The following is a 6,972-nucleotide window of genomic DNA, read 5'->3' as shown; positions in this document are numbered from 1 at the left end:
CCTAAGGGACAAATCAGCATCAAGCTGGATAAACATACGTCATGTCGTGATTTAACCTGGCAGGCAGCCAAATACCACACAGCCGCTCGCTCACTCTCCCCTGTCCCTGGGGAGAGAATTGGAAGGGTAAGAGTGAGAAAAAAATCATGGGTTGAGATAAAGACAGTTTAATAGAACAGAAAAGGGAAAATAATAATAATAATGATAGAATATACAAAATGAGTGATTGCACAATGCAATTGCTCACCACCTGCACTGTCCGATAACCAAGTAGCGATCGGCCCTTCCTGGATCACGCCTACCCTTCATATACTGAGCATGATGTCACATGGTATGCAATAGCCCATTGGCCAGCTGGGCCAGCTGTCCTGGCTGTGTTCCCTCCCATCTTGTGCACCTGGCAGAGCATGGGAGCTGTCCTTGGACTAGCAGGGTACTTGGCAACAACTGAAAACATCAGTGTGTTATCAACATTCTCCTCATACTAAATCCAAAACACAGCAGTAGGAGGAAATTTAACTCCATCCCAGCCGAAACCAGGACAATGTGCATAGTTCTTATCACAGTATGTTGATAGAGACTGTATATGGGGCTGAAATGTGCAACTATAATACCACTGCAGTTGTTAACTATGCATCTAATGAGCCATGTTAACTGGCCATGCACTTCACTTAAAGCACTCTCATGCATCTGAGTCCATACTTCTTTAAAGCTAAATCAGGGGAGTACCAGAGGCAGTTTCAGATTTAAAGAGTATTTTAATGGTATAGATAGTGAAGAATACATTTTCTTGGAGACTGTGCTGTGTCTTGAAAGTCTTTAGGAACAGGTTAGATATCCAAAACATACTATTCTACCTGGTGTTGCAGAGGATCCACTTCCATGCATCTGGACTAGATTTCATCGTAAGAACTTTGCAGGCTTTTTTTTTTTTCTTGATTCTTTATGTGCAAGTGTCTTCAATGTCAGAGCTGTGAGAGGGATGAAGCAAAAACAGGATGAAAGAATTCAGTGGTTCTGTAGGCCTGTGGATGATTCCAACAAATATCAATTGCTGCAGTGCCATATCCTGGGTGCACCAACAGGCATTAATTGCCCTGTCTAGCCTGTCTGGGACCTCTGCCATGGCCAAGAGCCCCCTCAGGCAAGTCCCCAGTCCTTGCCAAAGCTGTGCCACAGGTACAGCCATGTCCAGCCCTGCTCATCCAGACTCACTTGATCTGGACTGCGACTCGTTGCCTTGTGGGGTCCGGTGATGCCTGGACTGTCAGTGGGACCTGTGTCACTGTCACCATCCTGCCTTGCTCAGGTGCTGTGGGACTGTGTCCTGCTGGTGCAGTCACTTCCCAGCCTGTGCCATGGGTACCCTCGGCTCCTGGCTTGTCCTCCCTCCTGGGGCAGCCGTGCTCCTCCTTACTGATAGATAACTAGGTGTGTAGGGAGCGATAAAACAAGGGGGTAAGTGATGATTCTGGAAATCTTCTGTGAGGACCCTGAAGACAGGACTGCGCATGTGCATTCTATGAGCAGCTCCTGCAACTCCTGAAAACATGCAATCTAGTCTGTAAATATTTAACTGTAGAAATTAAATTGGTGTGCTTCTTGGAGTGAGGTAGTTATGGCAACAGTGTGTGGTCTACCAGTGCATTGAAGAGCTACTTTTTTCTACTAATGCTGGACCTAATTCAACTTCCATTAACATCAGTGTAAGAGCATAATTGAACTGCTTTCTTCTCTTTGGCTTGCTTTGTCTCTGGGTTACTCCTGGAGGCTAACTTTCTGCACATCCTGCTTCTCTATGGACTTTTCTTCCACCAGGAAAAAGAGGTGGGGTTTTTTTGGTTTGGGGTTTTTTTTGAGAACTGATTCACAAGCAATAGGAAAAGGGGCTCTGTTCATGACGTACATGTCAGTTATCAGCCAAATAGAAGATCTGCTTCAGTATATCTGCTCAAGGTATGTCCTGGAGGAACATAATAGTTTTCAAGTATATTTTTCCTCAGAAGACACCAGATTCTCTCTTGCAGCATGCTTGAAGTACTAGATTGCACTTATGTTTTAGGATGGTAGTCTGGTCTGAGAGAAAAGAAGCAGGTTGAAGGACAGTGGTCCCAACTGGTCATTTATCATGTTTCCTTATGTTTCACCTGTGCGTTTGTGTCTGCCCCTTGTCTCTTGCATAACAGAGGTTGCAGCTTGTTGGTAAAAGGGGTGCCTTGGTTCACACAGCTCCTAGCACATGGAGGGAAGCACCTGACTACTGGAGCTCCTAAGCGCTACTACAATATTAATGTGGAACAGAAATCTGACTGGCAGAACCTGCCTTCTGAACTATTTCATTGAGAACAACTGAAATAAATGCAAAACAGGATTTCATTTTAAATTGCAGTTACTATCCTGCGTAGAAGGAAATGTAACCCAGTGTTCAAAGTTCAATCCTTACTTCCACTCATTTAGTGGAGACAATGTCTTTCTTTACTGGTTGTTTTCTTTATTCTTTTTGCTGTAGGAGGATTTCTCTTTTCAGGGAATAAAGTCAATCACTGCTGCTGAGCGGTATTTTTCAAGGACTGATTTTTAATATATTTACTTTTTGGGTTTAAATGTTCTTTTAAGCAGCCCCGTGATTTGCCAAGATGCTTTCAGACATGCATAACTTTTAAAGCAATTATATAGGCATGGGTGTAAAAATTGCTGAATTCAGAGCTAATTCATGAGCTACATGAGTTTTCCTTCAATCAAATTCCTACTGTACCACATATATGCATGTAAATCTAGCTATAGATTCCAGCTTTCAAAAAACACAGAATATGGTCCCACAGCATCAAGCTTCTAGTCCGTGCTTCCCTTTTGCCCCATTTTTCCTCAGCGGAGATTTGTATTTTCAGTCTGGCTGTGCCAGAGGCACACACAGAAAAGATAGGGTCACCCTGACAAACTGGGGTACATGCCACGGGTGATACCTGAGAGGGTGCTGTTGCTGTGGCTAGGGGCTCAAGGGGCCAAGATGAAGCAATCTCATAGTGGCCAGGAGAAGGCAAGAGCCAGTGGTTCTGTGCAGGAGCAAAGGAGCTGGGTGGGTTAGACTGGCCACAGTTGCAGTGCCTCTGGTGTTACTGGTCTTAGCCTGTATGAGAAGGTAACCAGGGTGAAAATGCTGCAGCTTGGGACCATATGGTGCTATGTGCTCACTGTTTCCACCTCGCTCGGTAGAAGGCGTTGCTGGAATACCTTGTGTGTTTCCTTCTGGGGCTGGGAAAGCTGCCTGAGTGCCAGCTGGAGGAGTGAGACTATCCCTGCTCTGAGCTCAGGTTTCTGGAGCAGGCCAGCTCTCTGGAGGTTAATGTAGGTAGACTTCCTATGGGGAATACATGGTGCACCAGACCATTAGATTAGTGTGAGAACTGGGGGAGGAAGGAATGGGAATAAAGAGAGCGAATGAATTATGTCTGAGTAGTTCTCAGTCATGCTCAGTTAGCTGTTTAAATAGGGAGGAATGTTTTCTCAGGACTTAGATAATAGAGATTTTTTTTTTTAATGGTGCTTTGTATATACTGAGAATTGTAACCTTTCCTTATGCATTAAGCACAGTCCTCCACCCTCTGGTATCTGAAAGCTCTGTGAAGCCAGAACCTGGCTCACTGTGGTGATTTTTGAAGCTGCTTGCTAGTCCTTTGGACTCCCACTAAAATCATTAGGGATTGAATGTCACTGGTGTTTTGATCTAGTTCGCTTAAGGATCTGTTTCAGTGTTGTTTCTCATAACCCCATTACATAAACCTGACCTTGAGCCAGCCTACATGGTTGGGAATGGCTGCAGCCCTGATCTGAAAGGGCTGGATCAATGTATAACAGCACCCTGTTGTTGAGGAATAAACCTGCAGGACTGAAAGCTGAGGGATGCTCTAGCCTGCCTGTGGTTTATCTCAGCCTGGTCATTGTGTAATGTAAATTGGGCTTATTATTTGTGGAAGATTTAGACAGGAGCTGGGAGAGTGAGGAAGTGTGGGTGTCCTATAAAGAAGATTGTCTGCAGAAAGACTTACACTGGTCTGTGTTAACTGATTAGAATTCCTTTGTTGTTGCCTCTTTTAAGAAAGGTTTTGGCTTTCTGATTGTGCATGTGTCAGAGGTTAGGAAACAATAAGATTTAATAGGCTTGGAGGAAAGGCTATAACTTAGATCATTTTATGAGTGAAATGGCTGTCAATAGATTCCCCATTCTACCAGTCAACAGCCCTTCATTATCCCTGTAGTTATAAAAGTCCTTCAGCAGAGGCCTGTGTGGGATTACTAACTGTACAGAGTCTCTCTACGGGCTGTGTTTGAACTGGAAGTCAAACGACAGCAATAGAGCTATTTTGTGGCTGGTGTTTTAAGGTGCCGTGTCTGGGGGAAAGATGTCTGCCCCGTCCCCTGCACTCTGTGCTGCAGCAGTGGCAGCTTTGGGCTTAGCAGGTCTCTGGGCTAACATAGCAAAAGGTTGGTCTTCTGGCCCAGCTGGAAGCTGCTGTGAGGCCATCAACAACTTGGCACTGCCCATCTGGCACCAGCTACCCTTTGTACAGTAAACCCTGTGAGGGTGCCTAGAATGGACTGGTGTCTTGTGTTCTGCTCAGCTCACTTTCAGGGCACATGTTGTCTTGGCTGTTTATACCTGACGTACCATGTAGTGTTTCTCTGTGTGGGCAGATTATTTTAAAATAGACAAAGTGCAATGAAAAAGGGAGGCGGTTGGAAATTGTAGTGAGCTTGACAAGGAAAACCAATGTCTCATTAGTCTGTCCTGCCTGCTGACATCTGAAAGGAAAACTAGTTGTTTCTGGTAACATGTACTAACTCTGTTAGGCTGATTTCTTTTTCATATTGTTGTTTATTAGATCTTGACTTACACTGATAGAAAAGATTTACCTTAAGCTATTCAAGATGCCTTTGAAGTTTACTCCCTCGTTGAAACTGAAGTAGTGCTAATCAGCTATCACTTAGTTACAGCAGTCTAAATTCTTACTCTGTAATGCACTTGTCTCTGAGCAAGTGATAGTCAGTGAAGTTATCTTGATCAAACCAAATGGAGAGGAAGAGAACAACCAGTGTTGATGAAGTCACGGGCAGAAAATGCTGATTTTTTTTGAAATTAAATTGCAATTCTTTTTTTGCTACCACCTCCTTTGTCTTCAGGGAAGTTTTGCTCAGCCTTCTAAGGAGCAGAACAAAAGCTTGAGACATCTTACTTGCATCTGCCTGACAGAAATTAAGCAATGCCAAATTTCTGCAGGCTTTAACCCCTCTTGGGAATCTGTGTCTCATTTATTTATTGCACTGATTTAATTTTTTGTGTTTGGCTATTCCTTTCCTCTTGTGAGTCAAACATGAGAATAGCAATGTTATGAAGGTTCATGTCTGGGGAGTTGGTCTTTAGTTGTTCCAGTGAATTCTTGGTAGAGACAAGCTCCTGCAATTTCAGTTGGAGTTTGGTGCTCAGCAATTGTCAGGCATTTGGCCTTCAGTTTAGGGCAATCTGCAAAGAACCTGGTCTTCATACTGTAAATTCTTTGGGCTACACCAGTGCAGGCAGCTGAATGAATGCTAGTTCACTGTCAAGGTGTTTTCACTGGAACTTTCATTCGTCTCTGAGGTTTGTAAATGTGGCTGAAATTCAAATGAAAGGTTACGCTCTCCGTAATTCTCTGTTGTCTTTCAATTGGGAAAAAGAAGCTTGTTCTGACTATGAAACTAAGTAGCGCCAATGAAACTAAAGGCTGCTGCTGCTGCCTTCCCCAGCCCCCCCAACCCCCATCCTTCTGGCTTTCCTCTCTGGCTTCTGCAACCAGTCTGAGTATTTAGGCTGAGGGAAAAACAGCCAAACAGAACTGGGTGAGCAGGAAGGAGACAGAGAACAAGTAAACTTCTTTAAAAGGGGAAGAAGGAAAAGAGGGGTTGCTTCTGTTGTCAAGACTTCCAGTGTGGATTTCTAACCACCTCAGGAGTACATGCTTAACAATGATTATATCAGCAGGAGGTGGCACCGTCGGTGTCAGTTATTAATAAACCTCTTAAAATGCACATGCTGACTCTTTCTCTTTTTCTTTCTTCTTCCTCTTCCTTTTTTTAACTCACTGTAGCAATTTCTATCCCTTTTTGAGCTGGCATGGAACAAAAAGTCCACAGGATTAATGAAACATAAATAGCATTGTTCAAATGGACCCAAACTGAGTCGCTCAAGGGAGATCAAGCTGGGCTATTCCATATAGACAGCTCCTTAAGCTGGCTCTTCCAGTGTCCTGAAATCTCTCCAAAATAGAACGAACTGTGTCAGACGAAGGCTGCCCAGAGAATAATACAGCCCATCAAAGAAAAGTCAGCAACTAGCACATTTGTTCCCTTTCTGAAACATCACCCTTTGCTTTGCCAACAGCCCTCATTAGGCTTGGGTTTTGGGGTGGGGGGTGGAGTGGGAGTGTGCTGGCTCTAAAATATATGCTTATAAGGTCCAGGGGCTTTGCTTTTCTGCTTTGTGACAAAGCTGTTGATGGCACATTTTGTCTCTGAATCTAAGACCCAATAAACTGTCTTCTAATCCAGATTTCAATCCATTCCCAGAACCTGAAGAACAGCCTGGAAACATTTGCAGGCTTGGACTTTCCCTGCAGGTACAGCCAGAACTCCCCAGCGCTGGGGTGAAAGTTGGTGACGTTGCGCCTTGTGGGTCTTACTAAGAAGGGGTCCAGCATATTACCAGTCTAAGACTAGCAGAGGCCGGCCACCCAGTCCCAGACAGGGCAGGGCTCTGGGTCAGTGAGTGTCAATGCTATGGGAAAGATGCAATGGATTTATTTTGCCTTGTGTATGTTTAGACCTGTGGGCCATGTGACACGGACCCTTTAGGCAGTGAGTTATGCAGAAGCAGAACAAGTGGAAGAGCCAAATCTCTCTCCACTATAACCTTGCTGCCAGGTTGAATCTTCCTCAAAA

This window comes from Calonectris borealis, chromosome 19, assembly GCF_964195595.1.
Source record: "Calonectris borealis chromosome 19, bCalBor7.hap1.2, whole genome shotgun sequence".
Lineage (NCBI taxonomy): Eukaryota > Metazoa > Chordata > Aves > Procellariiformes > Procellariidae > Calonectris > Calonectris borealis.
This window is presented reverse-complemented; position numbering follows the sequence as displayed.